Source organism: Salmo salar, chromosome ssa14 (assembly GCF_905237065.1).
Source record: "Salmo salar chromosome ssa14, Ssal_v3.1, whole genome shotgun sequence".
In the NCBI taxonomy this organism is placed as follows: domain Eukaryota; kingdom Metazoa; phylum Chordata; class Actinopteri; order Salmoniformes; family Salmonidae; genus Salmo; species Salmo salar.
Window position 1 is genome coordinate 89576445 of NC_059455.1, and position 21853 is coordinate 89598297.

The window sequence follows — 21853 nt, forward strand, 5'->3', positions numbered from 1 at the left end:
TTGAGCATTTCTGGAGAGACCTGAAAATAGCTGTGTTGCAACGCCCCCCATCCAACCTGACAGAGCTTGAGAGGATCTGCAGAGAAGAATGGGAGAAACAGGTGTGCCGAGCTCGTGGCGTCAAACCCCACAAAGTACTGAGTTAAAGGTCTGAATTCTTGTGATATTTCCGTTTGAATTTTTTTATAAATTAGCAAAAAAAAATGTCATTATAGTATATTGCGTGTAGATTGATGAGGGGAAAAACAATTTAATCAATTTTAGAATAAAACTGTAACATAACAAAATGTGGAAAAAGTCAAGGGGTCTAAATACTTTCCGAAGGCACTGTATGTCTGTATTTTGCTGCGAACTCAAACGCTCCGGGACCCCAAGACCAATCCCTGGCAGTTTGGAGCATCAGAAGCAGTGAGCGTGGCCAGCCAGTCATTCGTGGTATGTGCTGTGGATATAAGATAGGCCAGATTGGGAAGGCAGTGAGCCAGAGGAATGGTAATTACTGGTGGAAATCAAACACCATCAATTGTAGGGTTTCAACATTTCTGACTGTCCCCCTCCCTTTTGGCCCTTCTCTCCCCTCTCCACCTCCACTTACTCACTCACTCACTCACTCACTCACTCACTCACTCACTCACTCACTCACTCACTCCACCCTTCTTAAGCTTTAAGACTCTCTCTTCCTTCTCCACCTCCACTCACCCACTCACTCACTCTACCCTTCTTAAACTATCAGACTCTCTCTTCCTTCTCCACCTCCACTCACCCACTCACTCACTCTACCCTTCTTAAACTATCAGACTCTCTCTTCCTTCTCCACCCCTCCTTTTACTCTTCTCCATCCTCCACCACTCACCAAATCTCTCCAACTTTCTCCGGTTTTGCCCCCTGTGTTTATAAGTTTTCACCCTTCTTAAAATCCTTTAACACTCTACGCTCCTCTCTACCCTTCTGTCTGCTCCCTTTCAAACTCCCTTCACCCAACCCTACTCCTTCTCCACCCACCCTCCACCCACCCCTTCACCATTCTCCAGCAACCTTTTCTAACCATAATTTTGCCCTCCTTCAGCTTGCTCATCTCCCTACTTTCCAAACTCTCCGCTCTTTCCTCCCTTCTCTCCCTCTCTAATACCCTACTCTTCCTTCTCCATCCTTCTCCATCAGCCATTTGTCCATTCATCTCACCCCTTCTCATTCCAGTGGGGAGTGTAAAAGTTCTGGAAGAATAACCTAAACTCTAAGCCATACCGATATAGGATCTTAATTTGATCTCAATGTTGTTGCTGGAAATGTCCTGTACAGCCTGTAGTGTATTCTAATCAAATTCAATGTTTAAAAAGGATTCTAAAATGTTTAATTTCCACTTAAAAATGTCAGACTTCATTTTCCCTGACAAAAAAAGTATCAACCCCTACAAAAATATCCATTAATTATAATGCAGACAATGATTCACAAAGAGATGTTTTAATATCAGACTTTGTGTCTCCTACAGTCTGACTGGGTACCTGCACTAACCAGCCATTGTGCAATCAAAGGGACTTTCTGACAACCAAGTAGTACCCAGTATACAGTAGTAGTAGTACCCTGTATACACCAGTAGTAGAACCATGTACAGTAGTAGTAGTACCCTGTATACACTAGTAGTAGTACCCTGTATACAGTAGTAGTAGTACCCTGTACAGGAGTAGTAGTACCCGGTATATAGTAGTAGTAGTACCCTGTACACAGTATTAGTAGTACCCTGTATTCAGTAGTAGTAGTACCCTGTATACAGTAGTAGTAGTACCCTGTACAGTAGTAGTAGTACCCTGAACAGTAGTAGTAGAACCCTGTATACAGTAGTAGTAGAACCCTGTACAGTAGTAGTAGTACCCTGTATACACCAGTAGTAGAACCATGTACAGTAGTAGTAGTACCCTGTATACACTAGTAGTAGTACCCTGTATACAGTAGTAGTAGTACCCTGTATACAGTAGTAGTAGTACCCTGTAAAGGAGTAATTGTACCCTGTATACAGTAGTAGTAGTAACCTGTGAACAGTAGTAGTAGTACCCTGTATTCAGTAGTAGTAGTACCCTGTATACAGTAGTAGTAGTACCCTGTACAGTAGTAGTAGTACCCTGTATACAGTAGTAGTAGTACCCTGTACAGTAGTAGTAGAACCCAGTATACAGTTGTAGTAGAACCCTGTACAGTAGTAGTTGTACCCTGTATACACCAGCAGTAGAACCATGTACAGTAGTAGTAGTACCCTGTATACACTAGTAGTAGTACCCTGTATACAGTAGTAGTAGTACCCTGTATACACTAGTAGTAGGACCCTGTATACAGTAGTAGTAGTACCATGTACAGGAGTAATAGTACCCTGTGTACAGTAGTAGTAGTACCCTGTGAACAGTAGTAGTAGTACCCTGTATTCAGTAGTAGTAGTACCCTGTATACAGTAGTAGTAGTACCCTGTACAGTAGTAGTAGTACCCTGTATACAGTAGTAGTAGTACCCTGTACAGTAGTAGTAGAACCCAGTATACAGTTGTAGTAGAACCCTGTACAGTAGTAGTTCTACCCTGTATACACCAGCAGTAGAACCATGTACAGTAGTAGTAGTACCCTGTATACACCAGTAGTAGAACCATGTACAGTAGTAGTAGTACCCTGTATACACTAGTAGTAGTACCCTGTATACAGTAGTAGTAGTACCCTGTACAGGAGTAGTAGTACCCAGTATACAGTAGTAGTAGTACCCTGTACAGTAGTAGTAGTACCCTGTATACAGTATTAGTAGTAGTACCCTGTATACAGTAGTAGTAGTACCCTGTATACAGCAGTAGTAGTACCCTGTACAGTAATAGTAGCACCCTGTACAGTAGTAGTAGTACCTTGTATACAGTAACAGTAGCACCTTGTATACAGTAGTAGTAGTACCCTGTATACAGTAGTAGTAGTAGTACCCTGTATACAGTAGTAGTAGTACCCTGTATACACTAGTAGTAGTACCCTGTATACACTAGTAGTAGTACCCTGTACAGTAATAGTAGAGCCCTGTATACAGTAGTAGTAGAACCCTGTACAGTAGTAGTAGTACCCTGTATACACCAGTAGTAGAACCATGTACAGTAGTAGTAGTACCCTGTATAAACTAGTAGTAGTACCCTGTATACAGTAGTAGTAGTACCCTGTATTCAGTAGTAGTAGTACCCTGTATTCAGTAGTAGTAGTACCCTGTATACAGTAGTAGTAGTACCCTGTACAGTAGTAGTAGTACCAAGTACAGTAGTAGTAGTACCCGGTATACAGTAGTAGTAGTACCCTGTACAGTAATAGTAGCACCCTGTATACAGTAGTAGTAGCACCCTGTATACAGTAGTAGTAGCACCCTGTATACAGTAGTAGAAGTACCCTGTACAGTAGTAGTAGTACCCTGTATACAGTAATAGTAGTACCCTGTATAGTAGTAGTAGTACCCTGTATACAGTAGTAGTAGTACCCTGTACAGTAGTAGTAGTACCCTGCATACAGTAGTAGTTGTACCCTGTATACAGTAGTAGTAGTACCCTGTATACAGTAGTAGTAGTACCCTGTACAGTAGTAGTAGTACCCTGTATACAGTAGTAGTAGTACCCTGTATACAGTATTAGTAGTAGTACCCTGTATACAGTAGTAGTAGTACCCTGTATACAGTAGTAGTAGTACCCTGTACAGTAATAGTAGCACCCTGTATACAGTAGTAGTAGCACCCTGTATACAGTAGTAGTAGCACCCTGTATACAGTAGTAGAAGTACCCTATACAGTAGTAGTAGTACCCTGTATACAGTAGTAGTAGTACCCTGTATAGTAGTAGTAGTACCCTGTATACAGTAGTAGTAGTACCATGTACAGTAGTAGTAGTACCCTGCATACAGTAGTAGTTGTACCCTGTATACAGTAGTAGTAGTACCCTGTATACAGTAGTAGTAGTACCCTGTACAGTAATAGTAGCACCCTGTATACAGTAGTAGTAGCACCCTGTATACAGTAGTAGTAGCACCCTGTATACAGTAGTAGTAGCACCCTGTATACAGTAGTAGAAGTACCCTGTACAGTAGTAGTAGTACCCTGTATACAGTAATAGTAGTACCCTGTATAGTAGTAGTTGTACCCTGTATACAGTAGTAGTAGTACCCTGTACAGTAATAGTAGTACCCTGCATACAGTAGTAGTTGTACCCTGTATACAGTAGTAGTAGTACCCTGTATACAGTAGTAGTAGTAGTACCCTGTATACAGTAGTAGTAGTACCCTGTATACACTAGTAGTAGTACCCTGTACAGTAGTAGTAGAGCCCTGTATACAGTAGTAGTAGAACCCTGTACAGTAGTAGTAGTACCCTGTATACACCAGTAGTAGAACCATGTACAGTAGTAGTAGTACCCTGTATACACTAGTAGTAGTACCCTGTATACAGTAGTAGTAGTACCCTGTATTCAGTAGTAGTAGTACCCTGTATACAGTAGTAGTAGTACCCTGTACAGTAGTAGTAGTACCCTGTATACAGTAGTAGTAGTACCAAGTACAGTAGTAGTAGTACCCGGTATACAGTAGTAGTAGTACCCTGTACAATAGTAGTAGTACCCTGTATACAGTAGTAGTAGTACCTTGTATACAGTAGTAGTAGTACCCTGTATACAGTAGTAGTAGTACCCTGTACAGTAATAGTAGCACCCTGTATACAGTAGTAGTAGCACCCTGTACACAGTAGTAGTAGCACCCTGTATACAGTAGTAGAAGTACCCTGTACAGTAGTAGTAGTACCCTGTATACAGTAATAGTAGTACCCTGTATAGTAGTAGTAGTACCCTGTATACAGTAGTAGTAGCACCCTGTATACAGTAGTAGAAGTACCCTGTACAGTAGTAGTTGTACCCTGTATACAGTAGTAGTAGTACCCTGTATACAGTAGTAGTAGTAGTACCCTGTATACAGTAGTAGTAGTACCCTGTATACACTAGTAGTAGTACCCTGTATACAGTAGTAGTAGTACCCTGTACAGTAGTAGTAGTACCCTGTATACAGTAGTAGTAGTACCCTGTACAATAGTAGTAGTACCCTGTATACAGTAGTAGTAGTACCCTGTATTCAGTAGTAGTAGTACCCTGTATACAGTAGTAGTAGTACCCTGTACAGTAGTAGTAGTACCCGGTATACAGTAGTAGTAGTACCCTGTACAATAGTAGTAGTACCCTGTATACAGTAGTAGTAGTACCTTGTATACAGTAGTAGTAGTACCCTGTATACAGTAGTAGTAGTACCCTGTACAGTAATAGTAGCACCCTGTATACAGTAGTAGTAGCACCCTGTACACAGTAGTAGTAGCACCCTGTATACAGTAGTAGAAGTACCCTGTACAGTAGTAGTAGTACCCTGTATACAGTAATAGTAGTACCCTGTATAGTAGTAGTAGTACCCTGTATACAGTAGTAGTAGTACCCTGTACAGTAGTAGTAGTACCCTGCATACAGTAGTAGTTGTACCCTGTATACAGTAGTAGTAGTACCCTGTATACAGTAGTAGTACCCTGTACAGTAGTAGTAGTACCCTGTATACAGTAGTAGTAGTACCCTGTATACAGTATTAGTAGTAGTACCCTGTATACAGTAGTAGTTGTACCCTGTACAGTAATAGTAGTACACTGTATACAGTAGTAGTACCCTAAATACAGTAGTAGTAGTACTCTGTATACACTAGTAGTAGTACCCTGTATACACTAGTAGTAGTACCCTGTACAGTAGTAGTAGTACCCTGTATACAGTAGTAGTAGTACCCTGTATACAGTAGTAGTACCCTGTACATTAGTAGTAGTACCCTGTATACAGTAGTAGTTGTACCCTGTACAGTAATAGTAGTACACTGTATACAGTAGTAGTACCCTAAATACAGTAGTAGTAGTACCCTGTATACACTAGTAGTAGTACCCTGTATACACTAGTAGTAGTACCCTGTACAGTAGTAGTAGTACCCTGTATACAGTAATAGTAGCACCCTGTATACAGTAGTAGTAGTACCCTGTATACAGTAGTAGTAGTACCCTGTATACGGTAGTAGTAGTACCCTGTATACAGTAGTAGTAGTACCCTGTATACAGTAATAGAAGCACCCTGTATACAGTAGTAGTAGTACCCTGTATACTGTAGTAGTAGTACCCTGTATACAGTAGTAGTAGTAGTACCCTGTATACAGCTGTAGTAGTACCCTGTATACACTTGTAGTAGTACCCTGTATACAGTATTAGTAGTAGGACCCTGTATACAGTAGTAGTTGTACCCCGTACAGCAGGTTGTAGAGTGCCATTTGGAACATAGCCTACTGCATGTTCCTCCCTGCTGAGTAACAGGCCTGTGATTGATGCAGGGGGAGAAGGGATAGCGGCTGGACCCTGAGACCTTCAGCTGCTACAGTCACATAGGTCCACAGTGTGTGTGTGTGTGTGTGTGTGTGTGTGTGTGTGTGTGTGTGTGTGTGTGTGTGTGTGTGTGTGTGTGTGTGTGTGTGTGTGTGTGTGTGTGTATAGAGAGGTTGTTGAGAGAGTGTCTGGGCCAGAGTGTTGGCAGACAGAGAGGGAGAGTGTTTTACGAGCTGAATGTCGACCCTCTTATCTCCCATGACTTCTCTGGGTTACAGCAGCCACCCGCCCGTCTGGCCCAAGACAAATAGCAGAAGGAAGAGACACATTAAGAGCCAGGAAAACACTCACATACACAAACACACAATCTCACACAATCTCACACACACACACACACACACACACACACACACACACACACACACACACACACACACACACACACACACACACACACACACACACACACACACACACACACACACACACACACACTGATTTGAGTGCATTAAGCAGCAGGTCCAGACAGCAAAATTGAGCCTTGCACATTGTCGTCTGTTCCCGCTGCGCCATGGCAACAAGCACTTCTGTCACGTCCTGAACATAGTAAAATGTTATTTTCTATGGTAGATTAGGTCAGGGCGTGACAGGGGGTGTTTTTCTATGTTTTGTATTTCTATCTTCATGTTCTAGTTTTTATATTTCTATGTTGGTTTTGTTTGGGATGATCTCCTATTAGAGGCAGCTGGCCCACGTTGTCTCTAATTGGAGATCATACTTAAGTAGGGCTTTTTCTACCTGGTGTTGTGGGATCTTGTTTTTGTATTGCTCAGTGAAGCCTGCAGAACGTGACGTTCGTTTTTCTTTGTTTATTGTTTTGTATAGTGCTCTGAGTATAATAATAAATATTTATCATGAGCACTCAACACGCTGCACCTTGGTCTACTCCTTACGACGATCGCCACCACCAAAGGACCAAGCAGCATGATCAGGAGTGGACCTGGGAGGACATTTTGAATGGCAAGGGATCCTGGACGTGGGAGGAGATCCAGGCTGGATGGGATCGCCTCCCATGGGAACAGGTGGAGGCAGCGAGAGCAGAATGGCAACGTTACGAGGAAAGAGCACGGCAACGACGGAAGCATGAGAGGCACCCCCAAAAAAGGTTTTGGGGGGCACACGGGGAGTTTGGCAGAGTCAGGGTGGAGACCTGAGCCAATTCCCTGTGCTTACCATGGGGAGCGAGTGAAGAAGCAAGCACCGTGTTATGCGGTGATGCGAACTGTGTCGCCAGTGCGCATTCACAGCCCGGTGCGATCTGTGCCCGCGCCCCGCATTCGCCGTGCTAGGTTGAGCATTCAGCCAGAAAGGGTGGTTCCGGCAAAGCACTCCTGGTCTCCAGTTCGCCTTCTCAGTCCAGGATATCCTGCACCGGCGCTACGCACCCTGTCGCCGGTGCGCTTGCACAGCCCAGTTCGTCCTGTGCCCGCGCCCCGCACTTGCCGGGCTAAAGCAAGCATCCAGTCAGGATGGGTTGTGCCAGCCATAAGCTCCAGACCTCCAGTGCGCCTTCACAGCCAGGTATATCCTGCGCCAGTTCTACGTACTGTGTCGCCAGTGCGCCTGCACAGCCCAGTTCGTCCTGTGCCAGCGACCCGCCCTTGCCAGACTAAAGTAAGCATCCAGCCAGGACGGGTTGTACCAGACATAAGCTCCAGACCTCCAGTGCGCCTCCACGGCCCAGTATACCCTGTGCCTGCTCTGCACACCCGGCCTCCAGCTACGTTCCCTAGTCCAGAGCTCTCAGCGACGTTCCCCAGTCCGGAGCCTCCAGCGGCATTCCCTAGTCCGGTGAGACCTGTTCCGGCTCCACGTACGAAGCCTCCAGTGATGATCCATGGCCCGGAGCCTGTAGGGATAATCCATGGCAAGAAGCCTGTAGGGATGATCCATGACCCGGAGCCTGTAGAGATGATCCATGGCACAAAGCCTCCAGTGGTGATCCAAGGCATGGAGCCTGCAGTGATGATCCATGGCATGGAGCCTGTAGCGACGGTCCCCAGTCCGGAACCTCCTGAGACGGTCCCCAGTCCGGAACCTCCTGAGACGGTCCCCAGTCCGGAACCTCCTGAGACGGTCCGCAGCTCGGAACCTCCTGAGACGGCCCGCAGCTCGGAACCTCCTGAGACGGCCCGCAGCTCGGAACCTCCTGAGACGGCCCGCAGCCCAGAGTCTCCAGCGGCGGCCCGCAGCCCAGAACCTCCGGCAATGACCTCCGGTTCTGTGCTGCAGTCCGGTGGCACAGAAGCAGAGGGATCAGCGGGCAGAGCGGGGTTTACGCCCCGAACCAGAGCCGCCTCATCTGTTGGAGGATCCGCAGGGTAAGGTTATGTGTACTGCACCAGAGCCGCCATAGACATTAGTTACCCACCCTACCCTCCCTTTTGTTTTTTTTTTTTTTTGGGGGGGGGTTTGTTGTTTTGTTTATCGGAGTTCGCACCTTTGGGGGGGGTACTGTCACGTCCTGACCATAGTAAGATGTTATTTTCTATGGTAGAGTAGGTCAGGGCGTGACAGGGTGTTTTTCTATGTTTTGTATTTCTATGTTCATGTTTTTGTATTTCTATGTTGGTTTTGTTTGGGATGATCTCCAATTAGAGGCAGCTGGTCCTCGTTGTCTCTAATTGGAGATCATACTTAAGTAGGGGTTTTTCCACCTGGTGTTGTGGGATCTTGTTTTTGTATTGCTCAGTGAACCCTGCAGAACGTGATGTTCGTGTTTCTTTGTTTATTGTTTTGTATAGTGTTCTGAGTATAATAGTAAATATTTATCATGAGCACTCAACACGCTGCACCTTGGTCTACTCCTTACGACAATCATCACAACTTCCTCTTTCCTGTTTTCCGATGGTGCGAAGGAGAGGTGTTCACCCAGACAAACACACACACACACGCACACACACGCACCACGCCCATGCACGAGCGTACACACATACACACCCATTCACGTCCATGCACACACACACACACACACACACACACACACACACACACACACACACACACACACACACACACACATTTGAACGTGTTACTATTTGACTGTGAAATATGAGTGTGATAAAGACTTAATTATTTGTTGTGAAGAGTAAGTAATCCGATGAGAGTTCCGTTTATGACCAAGTGAACCTCTGAAGTTAGTTGTATATGTCAGATAGAAATTAATGGTGCCAATGTTGACATGAGGATTATGGTTTACAATAAGTACAGTAAAATGACTCAGTGGTTGTATGTCTTTGTTTTTTGACACTCGCTATAAAGACATCACTCCCAAGCACCCTACCTGTCACAATGTAAGACAACAAACATGCCATTAACAAAAAAAAACTTTCCCTTTCCTCATTAGTATGATGGGTGCAGTAAAAACAAAGCAGAAACCAATCAAAATATTTTCACATTCTGCGAAAGAGAAAATGTCGGGAAAATCCCGAATGAGGCGATTATCTGATAATGATAAAAAGAACAATGGGACAGCTGTCAGCACTTTAAATATGTACCTGACTCAGCCAGAAGATGACCGGCCACCCCTCAGAGCCTGGTTCCTCTCTAGGTTTCCTCTTAGGTTACTGGCTTTCTAGGGAGTTTTTCCTAGCCACCGTGCTTCAACATCTGCATTGCTTACTGTTTGGGGTTTTAGGCTGGGTTTCTGTACAGCACTTTGTGACATCTGCTGATGTAAGAAGGGCTTTATAAATACATTTGATTGATTGAATGATAAATGGATGCAGTCTCCATGGATGGAACTTAGTCCCTATAGGGTGCACTACTTCCCTGCTCAAAAGTAGTGCGGTATAAACAAGATGAGGAGCTGCATACAACATGACTGAGCAAAATGTTACAGTTTGTCAGTTTGTCTGTCTGACCTACACACTGACAGACTGACCGATAGACTGACCAATAGACTGACAGACTGACCGATAGACTGACCAATAGACTGACCAACACACTGACAGACTGACCGATAGACTGACCAATAGACTGACAGACTGACCGATAGACTGACCAATAGACTGACCGACAGACTGACCGATAGACTGACTGACAGACTGACCCATAGACTGATTGACAGACTGACCATTAGACTGACCGACAGACTGACCAATAATCTGACTGACAGACTGACCGATAGACTGATTGACAGACTGACCGTTAGACTGACAAATAGACTGACTAATAGACTGACCGATAGACTGACCGATAGACTGACTGACTGACTGACCGATAGACTGACCGATAGACTGACCGATAGACTGACCGATAGACTGACTGACAGACTGACCGATAGACTGACGCGCTGACAGACTGACTGACAGACTGACCGATAGACTGACCGATAGACGACTGACAGACTGACCGATAGACTGACCGACAGACTGACTGACAGACTGACCGATATACTGACTGATAGACTGACCGATGACTGACAGACTGACTGACTGGCGACTGATAGACTGACCGGTAGACTGACCGATAGACTGACTGACAGACTGACCGATAGACTGACCCATAGACTGACCGACAGACTGACCGATAGACTGACCGATAGACTGACCGATAGACTGACTGACAGACTGACTGACAGACTGACCGATAGACTGACTGATAGACTGACCGATAGACTGACAGACTGACTGACAGACTGACCGAGAGCTGACAGACTGACCGATAGACTGACATGACAGACTGACTGACAGACTGACCGATAGACTGACCGACAGACTGACTGATAGACTGACCGATAGACTGACCGATAGACTGACTGACAGACTGACTGACAGACTGACCGATATACTGACTGATAGACTGACCGATAGACTGACAGACTGACTGACAGACTGACCGATAGACTGACCGATAGACTGACTGACAGACTGACCGATAGACTGACCGACAGATTGACTGACAGACTGACCGATAGACTGACTGATAGACTGACCAATAGACTGACAGACTGACTGACAGACTGACTGATAGACTGACAGACTGACCGATAGACTGACCGATAGACTGACTGACAGACTGACCGATAGACTGACCCATAGACTGACCGACAGACTGACCGATAGACTGACCGACAGACTGACCGATAGACTGACCGATAGACTGACCGATAGCTGGACTGACTGACAGACTGACCGATAGACTGACCGATAGACTGACCGATAGACTGACCGATAGACTGATAGACCGATTGACAGACTGACTGACAGACTGACCGATAGACTGACTGACAGACTGACCGATAGACTGATAGACTGACTGATAGACTGACAGACTGACTGACCGATAGACTGACCCATAGACTGACCGACAGACTGACTGATAGACTGACCGATAGACTGACCGATAGACCGACTGACAGACTGACTGATAGACTGACCCATAGACTGACCGACAGACTGACTGATAGACTGACCGATAGACTGACCGATTGACAGACTGACTGACAGACTGACCGATATACTGACTGATAGACTGACCGATAGACTGACAGACTGACTGACAGACTGACCGATAGACTGACCGATAGACTGACTGACAGACTGACCGATAGACTGACCGACAGATTGACTGACAGACTGACCGATAGACTCACTGATAGACTGACCAATAGACTGACAGACTGACTGACAGACTGACCGATAGACTGACTGATAGACTGACCGATAGACTGACAGACTGACCGATAGACTGACCGATAGACTGATAGACCGATTGACAGACTGACTGACAGACTGACCGATAGACTGACTGACAGACTGACCGATAGACTGATAGACTGACTGATAGACTGACAGACTGACTGACAGACTGACCAATAGACTGACCGATAGACTGACCGATAGACTGATAGACCGATTGACAGACTGACTGACAGACTGACCGATAGACTGACTGACAGACTGACCGATAGACTGATAGACTGACTGATAGATAGACTGACCGATAGACTGACCGATAGACTGACTGACTGACCGATAGACTGACTAATAGACTGACAGACTGACCTATAGACTGACCGACAGACAGACTGACAGACTGACCGATAGACTGACAGACTGACCGATAGACTGACCGATAGACTGACTGACAGACTCATTCATTCACAGTTTGAACTGAAACAACAACAATAACATTCCGTCTGGTATGACTATGAATATGTATTATTAGTAGTTTTGTGAGAGTGGATTGTTCACCAACCAATACACTTAGAGACTCACTCACTCACTCACTCACTCACTCACTCACTCACTCACTCACTCACTCACTAACTCACTCACTCAATCACTCAATCACTCATTCAAACAATAACTCACTCAATCGCTCACTATCTCACTCAATCACTCACTTACACACTCACTCACTCAAATACTCACTCACAGACTGAGAGACTTTTCTTCCTTTCCTGGGTTTTGATTGTGATTTTGTGTGTGTGTGTGTGTGTGTGTGTGTGTGTGTGTGTGTGTGTGTGTGTGTGTGTGTGTGTGTGTGTGTGTGTGTGTATAGAGAGGTTGTTGAGAGAGTGTCTGGGCCAGAGTGTTGGCAGACAGAGAGGGAGAGTGTTTTACGAGCTGAATGTCGACCCTCTTATCTCCCATGACTTCTCTGGGTTACAGCAGCCACCCGCCCGTCTGGCCCAAGACAAATAGCAGAAGGAAGAGACACATTAAGAGCCAGGAAAACACTCACATACACAAACACACAATCTCACACACACACACGCACACACTGATTTGAGCGCATTAAGCAGCAGGTCCAGACAGCAAATTTGAACCTTGCACATTGTCGTCTGTTCCCGCTGCGCCATGGCAACAAGCACTTCCTCTTTCCTGTTTTCCGATGGTGCCAAGAAGAGGTGTTCACCCAGGCAAACACGCACACACACGCACCACGCCCATGCACGAGCGTACACACACATACCCATTCACGTCCATGCACACACACACACACACACACACACACACACACACACACACACACACACACACACACACACACACACACACACACACATTGATTGAATGATAAATGGATACAGTCTCCATGGATGGACCTTAGTCCCTATACGGTGCACTACTTCCCTGCTGAAAAGTAGTGCACTACATTACAAAGGCAAAGAGAGGATATAAACAAGATGAGGAGCTGCGTACAACATGACTGAGCAAAATGTTACAGTTTGTCAGTCTGTCTGTCTGACCTACACACTGACAGACTGACCGATAGACTGACCAATAGACTGACCGATAGACTGACCAATAGACTGACCAATAGACTGACAGACTGACCGATAGACTGACCAATAGACTGACCGACAGACTGACCGATAGACTGACTGACAGACTGACCCAAAGACTGACTGACAGACTGACCGTTAGACTGACAGACTGACCGATAGACTGACTGATAGACTGACCGACAGACTGACCGATAGACTGACTGACAGACTGACCCATAGACTGACTGACAGACTGACCGTTAGACTGACAGACTGACCGATAGACTGACTGATAGACTGACCGATAGACTGACCGATAGACTGACTGACAGACTCATTCATTCACAGGTTGAACTGAAAAAACAAAAATAACATTCCGTCTGGTTTGACTATGAATATGTATTATTATTTAAGTAGTTTTGTGAGAGTGGATTGTTCACCAACCAATACACTTAGAGACTCAATCACTCACTCACTCACTCACTCACTCACTCACTCACTCACTCACTCAATCACTCATCTACTCATTCAAACAATAACTCACTCAATCACTCACTTACACGCTCACTCACTCAAATACTCACTCACAGACTGAGACTTTTCTTCCTTTCCTGGGTTTTGATTGTGTGTGTGTGTGTGTGTGTGTGTGTGTGTGTGTGTGTGTGTGTGTGTGTGTGTGTGTGTGTGTGTGTGTGTGTGTGTGTGTGTGTGTGTGTGTGTGTGTGTGTGTGTGTGTGTGTGTGTGTGTGTGTGTGTGTGTGTGTGTGTGTGTGTGTGATTGTGTCCGTGCTCATGGATATTATGACCATAGGTCTGCTCTGTACTGTGTCTTGATGGTCTGCTATTTGACTGTATGATTTAGTGAAGGGAGTCTGTTCAAAGCACTGGCCCAGAGCTTTCTGGCTATGAGGCTAAGGACGCTCTCACCTCACTCATCTTTTATGGCCAACATTCCGCCCCTAAATAAATCATCGCGGGCGCACGTACCTCGAAGAGAAAAGGCTCACACACAGATACACTCTCTTTCACCTATCACACACACGTGAACATACACGCGTGCGCACATGCGCACACAAACACACTCACACACACATACAAACACACTCACACATACACACACACACAAACACACTCACACACACACACACACACACACACACACACACACACACACACACACACACACACACACACACACACACACACACACACACACACACACACACACACACACACACACACACACACACACACACACACACACAGAGAGAGAGAGACTATCTTGCCTTTCAACACAAACACACACACACCAATAAAGAGAATGAATGCTGCTGCCTCGATCCATGATGACAGAGTTGTCTGGGGCCTCGGTCACATGACCCCTGATCCTAACGTCTGCTCTAATGGTAACCCTTGTGCTCTGTTCACGTCTCACTCATAAAGCGGTTCTGATTCCCTGTAAATACAAACAGGTTGCAATCAGCTATGGTCAGCTATGTTTAGCTATGGTCAGCTATGGTCAGCTAAGGCAGTGTGGTCAGCTATGGTCAGCTATGGTCAGCTATGTTTAGCTATGGTCAGCTATGGTCAGCTAAGGCAGTGTGGTCAGCTATGGTCAGTTATGGTCAGCTATGGTCAGCTAAGGCAGTGTGGTCAGCTATGGTCAGTTATGGTCAGTTATGGTCAGCTAAGGCAGTGTGGTCAGCTATGGTCAGTTATGGTCAGTTATGGTCAGTTATGGTCAGCTAAGGCAGTGTGGTCAGCTATGGTCAGTTATCGTCAGTTATGGTCAGCTATGGTCAGCTAAGGCAGTGTGGTCAGCTATGGTCAGTTATCGTCAGTTATGGTCAGCTATGGTCAGCTAAGGCAGTATGGTCAGCTATGGTCAGTTATGGTCAGTTATGGTCAGCTAAGGCAGTGTGGTCAGCTATGGTTAGCTATGGTCAGCTATAGTTAGCTATGGTCAATTATGGTCAGTTATGGTCAGTTATGGTCAGCTATGGTCAGCTAAGGCAGTGTGGTCAGCTATGGTCAGCTATAGTCAGCTATGGTCAGCTAAGGCATGTGGCCAGCTATGGCCAGCTATGGTCAGCTAAGGCAGTGTGGCCAGCTATGGTCAGCTATGGCAGTCTGGTCAGCTATGGTCAGCTAAGGCAGTGTGGTCAGAAACATTAGTGATTTATCTGACCCCAAACATTTTTTCTTTCTGTTATTGTTTTATTCATCCCTTTTTTTCTCCTCAAATTCTGTTGTTTCTTGTGTTTTTCCGTTCCCATGATTCAACAGGGCCGCTGTGCTGTGTTTTCCTGTGTTGCCAGGACAAGAGATAGTGTAGCCTAGCGGTCAGAGTGCGGGGCCAGTGACCGAAAGGTTTCTGGTTTGAATCCCCAAGCAGACAAGGTGAAAAAAACAGTTCGATGTGCCCTTGAGCAAGACACTTAACCCTTATTGCTCCTGTAAATTACTCTGGATTACTGTCAATCTAAAAACCTGATTTGTACAGAAACCCGATGGTGGTCTATTGTTTGGTAGGGTCTTATCTGTCTAGTACATGGTCCTAGTGGGTTGATAGGTGGTCCGGTAGGGTCCTGTCTGTGTAGTACATGGTCCTAGTGGATTGATATGTGGTCCGGTAGGGTCTGTGTAGTACATGGTCCTAGTGGATTGATAGGTGGTCCAGTAGGGTCTGTGTAGTACATGGTCCTAGTGGATTGATAGGTGGTCTGGTAGGGTCTGTGTAGTACATGGTCCTAGTGGATTGATAGGTGGCCCGGTAGGGTCTGTGTAGTACATGGTCCTAGTGGATTGATAGGTGGTCCAGTAGGGTCTGTGTAGTACATGGTCCTAGTGGATTGATAGGGGGTCCGGTAGGGTCCTGTCTGTGTAGTACATGGTCCTAGTGGATTGATCAGCAGCCTGACAGCAGATTCAGTAAGTGTCTGACCCCTGGTTATTTAGATTTATGCACCAGTGTTAGGCCGGATAGGAGGTCCAGTCTCTAACCAGGTTTCCATCCAACCTTTTTATGTGAGTAAAGTACATGTTGGATAGAAAATGTTGTAAACAGCTAATTTGTCGGTAAACTTTCCAAAGGTGGGATCTTTTTGTGTCGGTATGGTGGTGGAAAACAGCTATTTGTGCATGATATGGCAGTGGAAATCACCTTTATGTGTCACGCCTGCTCCCGCTCTTCCCCCATGGCGCTCGAGGGCGCCAAGCTCCCCAGCATTACTCACTCCTGCCACCATCATTACGCACACCTGCCTTCCCCCATCACGCGCATCAGCGATTATTTGACTCACCTGGACTCAATCACCTGTCATTACCTCTCCTATATATGTCTGTTCCTACGCTCTGTTCCCTGCTTCAGCATTGATTGTCATATGTCCTTGTATACCCGTGTGCTGACGCTGTTCCTGTCTTGTTCCATGTCTGTTCCGATTAAATGTTTGACTCCCCGTACCTGCTTCTCTACTCCAGTGTTGGTCCTTACATTTATGTGCACGATATGGCAGTGGAAACGCCTTTATGTGCGAGATATGGCGGTGGAAATGCCTTTATGTGCGAGATATGGAGGTGGAAACGCCTTTATGTGAGAGATATGGAGGTGGAAACGCCTTTTTGTTCGAGATATGGCGGTGGAAACATATTTTTTGTGCGAGATATGGAGGTGGAAAACATCTTTTTGTGTGAGATATGGCGGTGGAAACGCCTTTATGCGCAAATATTTACATAAAACCATTATTTGGTAAATGGGAATTTAACTGCAAAAGTTATTTTTACGTGCACTATGTTATCACACACTGTGTTTTATCCGTGCTCGTCGTCCTCACCAGGGTCTTGACCTGACTGCAGTTTGGCGTCGTAACTGACTTCAGTAGGAAAATTCTCACCTTTGATGGCCACTGCCATGCTGGAGAAGTGCGCTCTTCACGGATGAATCGCGGTTTCAACTGTACCGGGCAGATGGCAAACCATGTGTATGGTGTCATGTGTGTGAGCGGTTTGCTGAAGTCAACGTATTGAACAGAGTTCCCCATGGTGGCGGAAGGGTTATGTTGTGGGCAAACATAAGCTACGGACAATGAACACAATTACATTTTATTGATGGCAATTTGAATGCAGTGACAAACCATGACGAGGCAAATGGTGTTCACACCAAATACGTGCCCGTACCTTTTTTTCTAAGGTATCTGTGACCAACAGATGCATGTCTGTCTTCCCAGTCGTGTGGAATCCATAGATTAGGGCCTAATGAATGTATTTAAATTGACTGATTTCCTTATGAACTGTAACTCTGAAAAATGTTTGAAATTGTTGCGTGTTGTGTTTATTTTTCTGTTCAGACACATACTCCCTCCCATTACACGACCCACACGACAAAGCAGTAGCATCTACACTATATCAAAAATAATTACAATTGAAAATTCCAATGGTTGGTGTATTACTCCTCAGACAGCCATTTCAAATGTCAAAGATTGCATAATGTTGGACTTACTGTAAAACAAATCTTAAAACAGGGGTAAAAAATGAAGACAAATGTAACCAGTAATCCATACATGCTGTCGTGCTGTTATCGTGGTTAGGTGTTTTCCCTGCTTATGACTAGGTTGCCTAGGTCAGGAAAAGCTCCTGGGCCTGTATTCATAAGGCATCTCAGAGTATGAGTTTCCATCTAGGATCAAGTCCCACCGGTCCATGTAATATTATTCATTATGAGTAAAAAGACCAATCTAATCCTAGATCAGCACGCCTCCCTAGCATTGTTGTATGTCTCCAATAGAGAACCATACAGGGAACAGGGCACATGTTCCAATCAGATACTTTTCTTGATAAGAGGTGAAAATCAATATTTAGTGAAGTTGAGATTCTTCAACAGTATTATGTAGTATTTGTCATTCATCACAATTGAAGTGTATTTAGCTAGAAACCCTCTAATATACCAAGTCACTGTATTTCAGCCCCATTAATCATTTGACAGAACGTAAGGGATCACTGTGTGTGTGTCCTACCCTCTGGATGATGTCCAGGAGGCTGGTGAAGTGGTGTGTGTGTGTGTGTGTGTGTGTGTGTGTGTGTGTGTGTGTGTGTGTGTGTGTGTGTGTGTGTGTGTGTGTGTGTGTGTGTGTGTGTGTGTGTGTGTGGGTGGGTGGGTGCACGTGTGTATCAAATAACAAAAATATATATTGGTCGTGTACACATATTTTGCAGATGTTATCACAGGTGTAGTGAAATTATTATGTTCCTAGCTCCAACATTACAGTAATACCTGACAATACAAAACAATACGCACAAATTATGGACAGTATATGAATAGAAAAGGTGTCTACAGCAGTAGTTAAATAGGATGATTCTTTATTAGAATACAGTATATACACATGAAGTGGGTAAACAGTATGTAAACATTATTAAAACGATCAGTGTTCAATGACTATGTACATAGGGCAGCAGCCTCTAAGGTGAAGGGTAGTTAGAGTAACCGGGTGGTTGCCGGCTAGTAACAGTGACTAAAGTTCAGAGCAGAGTACTGGGCGGAGGCTGGCTACTGAAGATAGAAGCTGTTTTTTAGTCTCCCGGTCCCAGCTTTGATGTACTTGTACTGTCTCCGCTTTGTAGATACTAGTGGGTTGCATAGGCCGGGACTCAGGTGGCTGAGGTCCTTGTTGATCTTCTTGGCCTTCCTGTGACACCAGGTGCTGTAGATGTCCTGAAAGGCAGGCAGTGTGCCCCTGGTATTGCATTGGGCTGACTACACCACCATCTGGAGAGCACTGCGGTTGCTGGCGGTGCAGTCAAATTTCTTCAGCCTCCTGAGGTTGAAGAGGCGCTGTTGCACCTTCTTCACCACACTGTCTGTGTGGATGGACCATTTCAGGTTGTCAGGAACTTGAAGCTTTTCCCCCTCTTATGACATTCAGGGAGAGGTTATTTCCCTGGCACCACTCCGCCAGGGCCCTCACCTCCTGCCTGTAGGCTGTCTCGCCATTGTTAGTAATCAGGGCTAGCACTGTTGAGTCGTCTGCCAACTTGATGATTGAGTTGTAGACGTGCGTGGCCACGCAGTCATGGGTGAACAGGGAGTGCAGGAGGAGGCAGAGCATGCAGCCATGTTGAGGGTCAGCGTAGCGGAGATGTTGTTGCCTACCTTTCTTGGGTACAGGAACAAAACTTGAAGCAAGTGGGGACAACAAACTGGGATAGGGAGAGATTGAATATGTCCAGCCAGCTGGTCTGCTGGTCTCTGAGGACGCGGCTTAGGATGCCATCTGGGCCGGCAACCTTGCAAGGGTTTACAAGCTTAAATGTTTTACTCAGTTCGGCCACAGAGAACGAGAGCTCACAGTCCTCATGAGCGGGGTGGACCGATTCGGCAGGACTGTGTTTTACTCGAAGCGGGCAAAGAAGGTGTTTAGTTTATCCGGGACCAAGGCGCTGGTGTCCATGATGTGGCTGCGTGCATGTTTGTGTGTGTTCATGTGCGTGCGTAAATGTGTGTGTGTGTGTGTAGATGTTTGGCCATCAACAGTGCATGACTTTCCACAGTTTGTTACATTACAGCTGTCATGACGTTGGCCTGTGGGTAATGTTTATGACCCCCCCATAAATACCTTTCTCCCTTTCCTCTCTTGACTCTACTGAAGGACTCTTGAAAAGCCTTTGTCAAACATAGATATTCGGGGAACATCAAAAGTTGTGGGGAAAGGAACCATATTTCGGTAATCCAACCAGTTGAAAATATGCATTGGTACTTAATGAATATGTCAGTTCGGTTGTCATCTGAGACATTAGGACTGATGACAGGACGACATAAACTGTATCCTGGAAAGTCTACACATTATGGTTATCAGATTCACATGGAATTGTTGTGCAATTTAAATGTTTAAATATGAAGCTATTTGTGAAAAGATTAAATGTAATTTTAGCTTCCAAATGAGAGAATTGGGTTTTCATGAGTGAACTATGCTCAACTCAGTGGCCCTGCCCATGTGAACAGACATGGGTTGTAAACTATGAAATACACCCTTCTCTACCTCCACTATATAAGCCCTTTACGAAAATATAACTTTCTTTTCCGGGTACATTAGGGCGACGGTCCGATGTCAGAAGGATTCAGAAAATAAGCTGTTCTGAGTACACGAGGCCTGCAGCCTCACGTTAAAAGGACTCAGATAATAAGCTGTTCCGGGTACATTAGGGCGACGGTCCAATGTCAGAAGGATTCAGATAATAAGCTGTTCAGAGGACGTGAGGACGACGGTTCCACATTAAAAGGACTAACATGTCAACTACAGAACGAAGCCAACCTCAGCGTGAGCTTTGGTTGCGAATGGTATGAACTTTGAACTCTTATTCACTACAGAAGTGATACCTCCTAGCCGTTGAGTTAGCAGCGGCCACTGTAAACGTGGGCTAGGAAAGGACGGGCGACGGATCCAGTTTAACACACAACGACGACACTACAACGTATACAATTTACCACCAGAGACATTCTTCCGAGGACAGGAAGATCTCTGTTGGGCAACACGGCCAGCATCTACGACCAACCTACCGAAGTGCAGCTCAGAGTAAATATTTATTGCATTTTCCTTTTCCAAATGGGCGGTAATTTAGAATGCATAAGATATTTACAATAGCATAGCTTCTCCCTTTGTTCCTCAGTCTCTCCTGCTCTTTCACTCAAACCCAACCCCCTTTCCTTTGTGTAACCAGCCGTCATGTCGGCTCCATCCACCAGGGACGTTTTATGTATGACATAATTTGCATTCTGTGTATATGTAATTCTGTGTGATTATTTAGGTATTTAGTAAATAAATAATTAAACCAAAGTTTGTATTGCTGATTCAACTTGTTAGCCAGGTTTCGTGAAGATAACCAAGAATTTACAACTTTCAGATGAGACTGAAATAAGGTGATGATTAATATTGACTGCTATTGATGTAAAATATTACTAGGTCTTTAAGAGTTTATTCGGAAGATAACAGCTCTATAAACACTCTTTTGTGGTGCCCCGACTTTCTAGTTAATTACATTTACATGCTTAGTGTCACGCTTGTCGTTGGAAATGGAGGACCAAAACGCAGCAGGTATGTGTATGCTCATCTTGCTTTTTAATAAATACAAAATGAACACCAAAATAACAAAGAACGAACGATCGCCAAAAAACAGTCTGGTAAGGCACAAGGCTAAACACAGAATAATCAC